The sequence below is a fragment of the Fistularia commersonii genome, chromosome 32, assembly GCF_037954325.1.
Source record: "Fistularia commersonii isolate RoL2024-O1a breed Wild chromosome 32, RoL_Fcom_v1.0, whole genome shotgun sequence".
Taxonomy (NCBI): domain Eukaryota; kingdom Metazoa; phylum Chordata; class Actinopteri; order Syngnathiformes; family Fistulariidae; genus Fistularia; species Fistularia commersonii.
In genome coordinates, this window is record NC_141315.1 from 9,856,701 (window position 1) to 9,867,970 (window position 11,270).

The following is an 11,270-nucleotide window of genomic DNA, read 5'->3' on the forward strand; positions in this document are numbered from 1 at the left end:
GTGTAATTACCATAAAATATGCACACCATCATATGGTAAGAAACATGTACTTACCATTATATATTAATCACGTGTAATTGCCATTGCATGGTAAAAAAAAATTGTAATTAGCATTAATCATTAAAAGATTATAAAAAAGTATAATTTTCGTTAAATGTGTATTACCATTCTATGTGTTATTACCATTAAATGTGTATATATATATATATATATAATTACAAAGAGTATAATGTTATGGCCACGTATAGTCGTATCTATAGCGTACAAATAATCGGCGCGCGTGCTAACCGCTAACACGCTAGCCAACTGCTAAACTGCAGTCATAGCGGGTTTGGTCAGCCTGGGTGGGGGCGAGGGTTCGAGGGGGTGAGAGAGGGGTGAGATGGCGGGGGTGAGAGGGGTGAGAGGGGTGAGACGGCGGGGGTCGGCTGACGGATGAGGGCTGGCAGAAAGCGATGCCACAGCAGATTGAACTGGGGGGCATCACGGCTGGAGACGGCTTCAACAAGCAGAGGGCAGGCGGCGGTCACTGGGGGCGAGGCTCCGGTCAACGGGGGCCGGAGCAACATCCCCGGGAGGGCGGCGGTCAGGGAGGCGGGGGGGAGATGGCGTGGGATGGCGTGCGGGGGCGTGGGATGGCGTGGGGGGGCGGGAGGCGTCGTAGTGCCGCCGTGATGTCAGGACGTGTCAAAGGGAATTAGCGTTAGCTGTAATTTTCTGAGCAATTAGAGAGCTTATATTGAGAATGCTCACCAGCTGACAAACACGCCGCGCTGGCTGAAGGAGTTCCTCACAGCTATGACACACACACACACACACACATACACACATGCGCACACACACACACACACACTCTGCCGGACAACAGCAGGGTGTCGACACTTGGCTGTCCAATTTGTCTTCACTGACAGGAAAGAAGGATACTTACATTAACTATCAAGGTTCCTGGAAAAGATCATTGTTGTTATTTTGATTTGTTTTTTAATATTATTATCAGTTTTGTTATGTATTTATTTTTTATATTATTCCCATTATTATTATTATTTTCCCTCAACTGTAATCCCACATAATTACAGTGATTGCTGTTATTGCTATTCCACTAATTTTTGGGGTTATTGATATTAAAAGTGTGTGTGACCTTGTCTGTGTGTGAGTGTGTGCGTGTGTGTGTGTGTGTGTGTGTGTGTGGTTGTGTGTGTTGACAGCAAAGTGATCTGGAGACCCTTCCTCCATCTGACACAGTCAAAAGGGGGCATGTGGTCCCAGTCCTCTCACTCACAAACTGGGTGATGATGGCCCGACCCCCCCGCCTTCACACACACACACACACATCATCACTTTAACACATACGCCCCCCCCCCAACACACACACACACACACACACACACACACACACTCAAAATCCCGATTGAAGTCGGGTAACCCTTGGAAGAATCTTCAAGCGCATCTAAATATCTCACACACACACACACACACACACACACACACTCATTTACGACTTGTTTTGTCGATCGAGACACAACGGCAAGGGGAAGATGTGGTCTCTCTGAACTGTGTGCGACCCTGAATTAAAAATGTGTGTTTGTTGTGTGTGTGTGTGTGTGTGTGTGTGCTCACAGACGGGGAAGTTCCTGCCTCCTGTCTTGCAGGTGGGTTCCTCGTCTCCCTCGAAGGCCTTCACAAAGCCTCAGCGTCTGTCCTCAGACCGCCGTCCGTCTGCGCCGCCCGCCACCCACATCCTGTCCAGTCGGATCGCCCGGCGTCTCGTCACCGCCGCCCTCCGCCGCGTCTCCCCCGCAGGAGAGGTGGAAGACGGACGAGGAAAAGGGGGGGTTGGAGGGGGTTTGACACCTGGACGGCGTGGAACCCGAGGCCTGGGCGCGGTTGCTAATTTCACCTAGTGGCCAAAAGGCGGTACTGCAGGGTGGCCGGTTGAGCCGGTCCATCTGGTCGGACGGAGCCGAGCCGCTCCTCGCGGACCTTTCCGGAGGTCTGGGATGGAGGAGGAGCGTCCTCACCTCTCCGTCAGCAGCGGGTGTATAAATACCTCCCTTCCCCCGGGGGGTGCTCAACCCAGCAGGACCCCTACGCCCATTATTCCCCCCCCCCCTTCCTCCCCCGCCGCCGCCGCCATGACTCACCTCCTTCTTGCATTGTCTAATTAGGGTCCGGGGCGTCGTCGGGGCCGGCGGCCCCCCCGGGGCCGGGGGACGCGGAGCTGATTCTTCCCGACGTAACAAGTCAAAGCCACGGGGACAGATGCTAATTTTAATTAATTAAACGGAAGGGTCAGCTCATGACAAACGAGGGCCGGGAGGAAGGAGGGGGGCGGCCGGCCCGCCCGTGTTCCTCGGGAGGGCGGCGAGTCCGTGTTGGTGTTGAGAACTTGACCCGGGGTGAGGAGGTCGGGGTCACGCCGCAGGTACGAGCTGCCGAAAACACACGCCGCTCTTCTGGCGATGATTCGAGTTACCGCGGCGACTGAGTTCGCGTCGACGACACTTGCAAAACAGGTGTCGTAAAAGGGGAAATAAAAGAAAACAATGGGTTTTTCCGTGTTCTCCGGTGTCGTCGTCATGACGACAGATGCCGGCCCGTGACTGAAAAATGAAATAAAACCACTTCGGAGACATTTCTGCGTTCTTCTAGCGGTGAACATCAAATGTCTGATTTCTGGAGCGGCACCTGAACGCCTCTTGTGGTCTCTGGAGGAGCAGCTGATGCTCCTGCAGGTGAACCGGGAAGCCTCGTCAGGTGGACAACGGAATACACTTTTGTCTATTTAACACACACACACACACACACACACACACTCACACACACCCCTCCACCCGTCTCCTCTCTCTTCCCCCTGACCTAGTTCTGGCATTTGATCCTGACTGGAGGATCGGCCCCTAGAGGGGGCGCGGTGTCAGCCCCCCGCCACGTCAATTCCCACACAAAGGGCAGCAATTGTCACTTCATATTTTCAAGGCTCAAAAACCCCGGATTCTTTTTTTTTTTTTTTTTTTTGTTGTTTCTGTGGCAGGGGTCACTTCCTGGTGGCGGTGGCACTCCCTGCGCTCCCTACGCTATGCTACGCTACACCTCAACCCCCCCCCCCCCCCCCCCCGCCAACCCGCTCCTCCTCCCCCCTGCGGCGCACCTGCTGCTGCTGTTGTTGCGGGTGAAGATCGGCGCTCGGGCCGATATCACACACACCTTCCATGCGGGGACGACCTTCTGTTCTCCAGCGGCGTCTCCACATCTGGAACAGCGTTTCCTCGTTCAAACGGTGATGCCTTCGGGCGCCGTCGCTGCAACGGATGTCCGAGGACCATCTTTGTACTTAAGACCTTAAAAACACTTGATAGCCTTAACCTTGACAATTTATATTTTATTGTATTTCTTATTCTCCCTCCTTCCTGCTATTATCTGTTATTGTTTTTGCTTGAAACTCTGGCACAACAATTTCCTTCGGGATAAATAAAGTTGTTCTTATCTTATCTTATCCCAGGTAGCTTCTCCTCCCTGTTCGCTTGCATCCAAGGAGCTGCGCGGATGCAAAAACAAACAAACAAACCAAAAAAAAAATTAGAAATAACTTCAATTTTCCTAAAACCTTTCGGTGATGAGATGAGATGAGAACAACTTTATTTATCCCGAAGGAAATTGTTGTGCCAGAGTTTCAAGTAAAAACATAACAGTAATAGATAATAGTAGAAAGGAGGGAGACTAAGAAATACAATGAAATATAAATTGTCTTAACTGTTAACGACAAAGATTTGAAGATTCTCTGCGGCTGAGGGAAGAGGAATGATGTGTCTGGTAACTATGGCAACAGAAGCAAATCAGCCGAAAGGGAAGAGGGACATAACAGGAAGTGGATTCGAGGTCGAACGACTTCCTGCGATGATAGGCGTTACCGCGACAACCGAAAACTTCGGCCCCGCCTCTCGACGCCGCGAAGTTTTGTTCGAAAACCATTTCAACACCATGTCCTTGATGAGGCCAAACACAAATTACCCAACGTGCTATCTTTGCCGTCGCCACTTACATGTGACAGCAGGAGAGTGAGGGCCGCTCCTGGCAGGAAGTGAGCTCGGGACCCGGCACCGGCCCAGCCGCCCGCCCGCCGCCGCCGCCGCCGCCGGCGCACGCCAGCCATCACACACACCGGCCTAATGCTGCTGATGAGAGAGAGGCCGCCTCGCAGGCCTGCACGCCCCCGGGGCGTGGCCGCTCGCCGTCAGGTTAACCTGAGCTGACAGACGGCGTGCACGCACTCACACACACGCGGCGGTTCATAAATATACGCACATGCACGCACACACACACACACATAACACCAGTGGCTGCAGTGCACACACACACCTCCTTAACATGAAATTGAACTGGATATTAAATTAAAAACAGGGGTCTAATTTTAATTAATTGATGGCCAACCATTTTTTTTCAGTTTGTTCAATTATTTTTCTTATGATTAGAAAAAAAAATGTAAAATGCCTGAAAGTATATAAACATTAGCTTTATTTCATGTATCCTTCCAGGGCTGCTATTTGTTTATTCATCCTTTATTATGCTATTTTAAAAAAAATAGGATGCGTTATGACACAGTTATGGGTGGTTGCAGGCCGTGGGGAACGTTTTCTCCCGCGAGGTTTCGGGACGCCGCTCCGCTCGGGGGCAGGTAGACAGCGATGGCGGGCGGCCCAGATGTAATATCAGACACGGCGAGCATAATGCCCCCCCCCCCCCCCGCCGCCCCCTCCACCTACCCAAGTTTAAAATGTCACTTCAAAATGTCACTTTGGATCTTGCCATCTGAGTCGTTAGGGAGCGACGGCGTTCCGCGCGAGGAAATTCCTGCCCGAAACGTAGATTTTGAACGTCGGACCGTCGGCGGGTGGCCTTTTCGGGGTCGCCGTGTTTGTTTACGCGAGGATACGGAGAATGGTCTCTTCCACAGGGAAAGGGGGGGATGGAAGATACCATCGTCGTGCGATGCCGCTTCTGCGGATCTGCATTGCGCTGTGTTGTCGGGCTGAAAGGGAAAACCAGGGTGTTGATCTCCTGGAATGCGACACGCCGAAGAGCCGCCTCCGCTGGCACCGGACCAAATGCTTGCGAACCCCCCCGCCGCCCTCCGCCACCAACCCTGAAACAGGAGAGCCGCCATCGCCACTTCCTGCGCCAGGATCAGCCCGGGCCTCCGGACGGGCGGCATTCCTTCGCCCCGCCGCGGCTGCTGTTGCTGTCCGGCTGTCGCAGCGGGCGTCCAGAATAGACCTGTGACGTCCGGACGGTTACTAGAAGACGCCGCCAATCGAAGGACACACACACACACACACAGTCAGGTTAGTTGAAACACTGAAACACCGGCGGCTGCAGGGGTTTTCCAGGCCGCGCCCTCGTGGTTTGACCTTTCAGGTCAGGGTTATTTATACAAATATATACTGCTCAAAAAAATAAAGGGAACACTTGAACAACGCAATGTAACTCCAAGTCAATCACACTTGTGTGAAATCATAGTGTCCACTCAGGAAGCAACACAGATTCATTTGGACTTGTTTTAAGGACATTACATCAAAGTTGGATCAGCCTGGAGTTTGTTTTTACACTTTAATTTGGAGTGTGATTCCTAATCCAGACCTCCATGGGTTGATACAATTGATTTCCATCGATCATTTTTGTGTGATTTTGTTGTCAGCACATTCAACTGTGTAAAGAGCAAAGTATTTCATAAGAATATTTCATTCATTTAGATCTAGGATGTGTTTTTTAAGTTGTGTATATATTTTAATCATCTCTCCAAGCCGCACTGTTGTCATTTCTTGCTAATTTTCCATCACACTTTCCAGAGGGAGGAACCCCGCAAAACACGACGCAGACTCCGTTTAGAAAAGAATCATCAGAAACAAGGGTGAAAACACAGCGAACTCCTTCAAACTTCCCCCGCCGATCGAACGCGGCCCGGCTGGCGAGGACAAACTTTTAATTTATCTCTTAAATGAAAGGAAGCTGCAGAGGAGAGGAAGGAGGGGCGGCCGACGGGCCTGTCACTCCTCCTGGCGTCGGCTGGTGTGATTCATCCTGACTGCAGCCCTGCGTTTGTCAGGCGAGGTGTCTGCAGTCAAAAGTGCCACAGCCCCCCTCCAGATCCGCGCTCATTAGTGCACGGCTCCGAGGCACGGGGCGTCCCGCTAAAAATACATAATGTCTAATGATTGATAGAGACGGCGGCCGACTGATTGGGCCGGACGGATCGGGGGTCTGGGAGGTGGCGGTCGGGCCAGACCCCCGGTTGGCAGGCTGTTGTCAGCCGCTCTGAGCCACCGCGCCCCGGATCGACGTGCACGCCACCTTGACTCGCGTGGGTGAAAACGACCCCCGCCGCCACCACTGCCGGCGACGCACCGATCCGAGCGGCGTGCACGGATGCTAGCGTTCAGCCGGGAGGTGGTGACTCAAACAGGGTTGGCGAGGAGGGTGGGGGGGTTACTGGACACACACACACACACACACACACACACACTTTGTTGTTTTTTTTTAATAGCCTGTTGTGTTTGAACCCGGCTGCACTCTCAACCCCCAGAAGACGGTGTCAAGCCCTCGCCGCGTCGGCGCGTTAAAAAGCCGGTCGTTCATTCCGCGTGTGTGGAAGTGCCAATCATTCAATCAATCCCGGCTTCATTACCCTGATTGGGCTGTCGGGGCCCGCGGCGGCGGGGGGGCGGGGTTATTTTAACACGCCGTTCAGGTCGGATTTCTTTCAAAGAGCGGGTTTTCGTGGTGCCGAACCGCAACTGCAGTTTCAGAGGACGGAACGGAAAAAAGTAAAAATCTTGGGTCCGTCGCGGGCGATTTTCAAAATGCTTTATCTGAAGAACCGTGCGTGACGGACCGATGGAAATGTGGCCCGTACGTCGTCTCGGGTGGCCTATCGGATGAGGGTTAGGGCTCTGGTAGATGTGGGTGAATGACTGGATTGAGGGGTTTAACACCAAAAAAAGGTCACTGGGTTCAGGTTAGATAAGGGGGTCATAACCACCATCAAAATCCTTTATCTGGAATAGACCGATGGAGACGTGACCTACCACAACATCGCCTTTCCAGCGCCGTCGAGGTTCTCAGGCTTTGGGTTGGAGTTTTTCATTGGTACCCAGTTCTGTCCCCATTAACTCGATGATTGGCACTGGTTTTGAAGGATTTTAACAAAAAAAGAAGTCAGGTAAGGAAGTCAGGAAGAGTGACGGGCTGTGACATGTGATAGATCAGTGTTTCCCAACCTTTTTTAAGCCACGGCACATATTTTACATTAGAATAATCACACGGCACACCACCAAATAAATATGTCAAAAACAGTTTTTAACGAATTAGAACGAAACCGTAGTCTCAATTTACTTAGTGTGAAATGTAATATATCTAATATCTGTAGATTTATCAAGTTGCAATGCAAATTTCCCACTGATGTGCAACTTTTCCAGAACACTTATCAATATCTGAAGACATGTCATCAATATGTCTGAAAATGGTATTATTTGAGAGAACTGGCTATTTCTTTATCAACGCCAGAGCCGAGCTTTTCTTCTCCAATGATTTTGCCGGCAGGTCGTATTAATGTTTTGCTGTTTGGATTTAGAGACGAGTTCAGCAACTTTATAGCAAGTTTTCACTGCTTTCTCACTCGTCTTGGTCGTTTTCAACAACGCTGCCTGTTTGTTTACGCAGATACAAGTACTTTTTATTTTAAAAATGTATCACGCAAAGCGTCACTAATCGCTCTGATACACAGACGCACAGGTTAACTCACTACCCGTCGCCATGGAATGGACACGCTGCCCACATAGACATAGGAATTATTTGTGTCTTCCCCCACATTGTCTTGGATGGACTTTCCAACGGTACCACTTCAAAAGTTGTTCGACTTTTGGTTGGAGCGTTAGTTTTAGCGCCAGGGTTCGGGCTTGACCGGGGTTTCTGTGACCTGCTCGAATTCAGAAAAAAGATGGGAGACTTTTACCAATTTCATGTGGTTTACATTTCATGCAACACGCAGGTGATCCATGCAGCGGGACGGAGGGTTGCCGTTAGCTAACGGCTAATCGAGCACGACGACAATAAAAAAAGTGTCTGACCAGGAGAACGTCATGTGACCGCGGCAGGATCGGAGGCTTGAAAGCAGAAGGGAGAGCGCCGCTCGTGGGCGGCGTCGCCCGGCGGCCGGCAGAGGGAAACGAGACCGAGGTGTCGGTCGCCGCTTTTGCAAAAAATGCGGAAGCTATCGTCGTGGCGACCTGTTTCACGTGAAAACCGGATGGTTGGTCACATGACCCCGGCTCCCCTGGAAAGTTCTGGGCTGTTTTATTTCCATATTGGGTGAAACTGCAAACGCGGCGAAAACACGAACCGAGAGCGAAGACGACGCGCGACGGCGATTGGACGTGGAGACAGGAAGTCGTGGGCGAGTTGTTTACTATCAAAAAAAAAAAAACATGGAGTCACGTGTCACAACAAAGGGCGGCGCAGAGAACCGAGAGAAGTCCAGGAAGTCAAGGAAACGTCCAAAACAACCATCCGAACGGCGTCTTGCGGTTTGAACTCGACTGTTAGCGGCGGCGGCGGCGCTGCCATGGAAACAACACACACACACACACCCCCGGTAATTCAAACCCACAGGGGACATCGAGGGGTCAGTCCAGACAACAGAGGGACACGAGACCTGCATGGCGGGGGGGCGTCAATGAATCATTACATAAAGAGACATCGTGGTTTGCTAGGTGACACACACACACACACACACACACACACACACGACGGTGGAAATCCTGGGCTGAAATTAAAGCACCTGACTCTTTGCCCGGCAGGATTTGGGAGTCAATAATGAGGCATTAGAGCAGGAGCCTGCGCGAGCGGCAGCTGATGTTCAGCTGGCGTCCTGGATGGACAAAGACAACATGGCTGCCCGGCCGGCCGGCGGCGAGCACATCCTCGAGCCGCCGCCGCCGCCGCCGCCGCCGCCCCGCCTCTCCGCCCCTAATTCACTTTATTAACTGTTCCGGCGGGGAAAAGCAACACTGAACCCGTCCTGGGGTCGTTCTGACCGCCAGCGTGGGATGATTGACAGCTGATTCTACAGATCTCAGCAGAACCACTCATTTGTTTCCCTACAAATCAAAATTGATTTTTATTATCATTATTAGTTTTGTTAAACTTGTTTTTTTTATTTTTTTTATTATGAAACCATATAATTGTAATACTAGGGCTTTTTTGACAATATGTCTTTATTATATATATTATATTGTCGGCATGTTGAGACTCAATCTGGGATGACTGACAGGGAACCACTCATTTTTTAAATAAAAAAAAAAAAAATTCAAAGGGGGATTTTTTTTTTTCAAACATTTGAATTATTATTTGTTTTTATCAAAATTACTATAACATTCCTTCTAATAATCATGATCATTATTATGAAACCATAGGCTTGTAAGACACAATAAGAAAAAAAACCAAAATAACAATACATCATAAAACACAATAAAAAATTTAAAATTGGGCTATTCATCAAATCTTTAAATGATCATTTTTATTCTTATGAGAAATATTATTAGAAATTTTGTTTTATTACTTTTAATACTTTATGCTTTTTATACACGAGATTTTTTTGACCATTTTAATTGAATTTCTGAAATGTCAAGACTTAAATGTTACACCCTTTTTCCTCTTTTATGACTGTTTACTCTTGTAGTATCAGGATATTTCTCCTTGTGTTTAATATTTGGACTTTCCTCCCCAATTTCCTTGTAATGCATTGCCATTTCACTGTATCTGCATCCCATAATACGCTCTGAAAATATCCAGCCTGAACTCTCGGTAGTATTTTTCCACAGCTCTCCCAACTTTAACCTGTGTGGTTTCACAAGTTTTTAGCGATTTCCCAAAAAAAAAAAAAATTCCCGGAACCGAGTAAACTCCATGCGGGTTCACGGTCAAGGCGCTCACCTTCTCCGAGCCTCTCCATTGGCTGTAATCAGATTACAAACAGTAGCCGCCGCCGCCACGTGCTCCCAACGGACCAGCTGACCCTGGCGGCAGCCCGCGGCGGCGGCGGCGGTGGCGGCGAGCCCCATGACTTCTTAATGCAGAGCCGCAGGAAAGTGGGGGGGCTGTAAGGGAACCCCAGCAATGCTTTTTAGGGGGGAATTGGTGGTGGGGGAGGGAGAGGAGGTGGTGGAGGAATGTGGAAAAATGCACAGCTGCTGTGTTTTGTCATAGCGTCGCAGTGGGGCATAAAGCCAGCAGTGTTTCTGCTGGAGCGCAGGACCTCCCTGGAGCCGGACCCATCCGACGCAGATCTCCTGAAACCAAACAAGCGGGGAATAGTCAGGGAAAACTTCAATCTGGAAAACAATTACCGGGGAGGAGGTATCTCCCCCCCCCTCGGAGCCGCTGAGCCCTTTGAGTCTGAGGTTAAAAGACATAATCCCACCGCCGCGTCCCGCAGGATCGAGTAGCCGCGGAAGGTCACGCGGCCGCGTGTCGGCCCTCGCCCCGAGAGGCTGACGCTTGTTGCCTCGCGCTTTGCGTCCCCCTGCGCTAACGGGGTTAGCGGCAGTTCAGAGGCCACGGGGAGGCTGCGCGCTGACACACACACACACACACTTTCTGGAGAAAGCGTCCAGTGGGTCAAACCTCACCACGTGTCCTCGGAGATGTCACTGGAAGTTCAACCCCGCTGGGGAGCAGAGGGTGGAGGAGGGTTGGAGGGGCTCCGTCTTTTCTTACTTTCTACCAGGCAGGTTCTCCTAGTGGCCAAAAGGTGGAACTGCAGGATTTGGAACAAGACGACACCGAAGTCCTCTGCGCCCCTCCATGCTAACGGGCTAGCGGCCATGCAGGGTCTGTGCAGAAAAGCGAGATAAAAATCACAACTCGTCTAGTTCTCGTCCTCTACCTCAAAAAAAAAAAAAAAAAAAAAGACGCCAATCGGAGATGAAGAAGCAGCTCCTTTGTTTCCGGGATACATTAGCACTTGGCCGACAGCCCCCTGCAGCAGACGGCGTCCGACTCCGGCGAGCGCGGCGTTTTCCGTATCTCGTCAGTTCCCCGTTTTTCTCACCTAATCCCGCCACCCTCTGTTTTCGCAGCCTCGGCGGGGGGCGCCTCCCGAAGCCCTCCTTCACACCCGGCGCGGAGATCTGAATAAACATATGTTGCGTTAATTATGAATCAGCGCCTCGGACGGGAGGGGCGTTCTCAGGAGCGCCGCAGCTCGGCAGATCGGCCGGGCT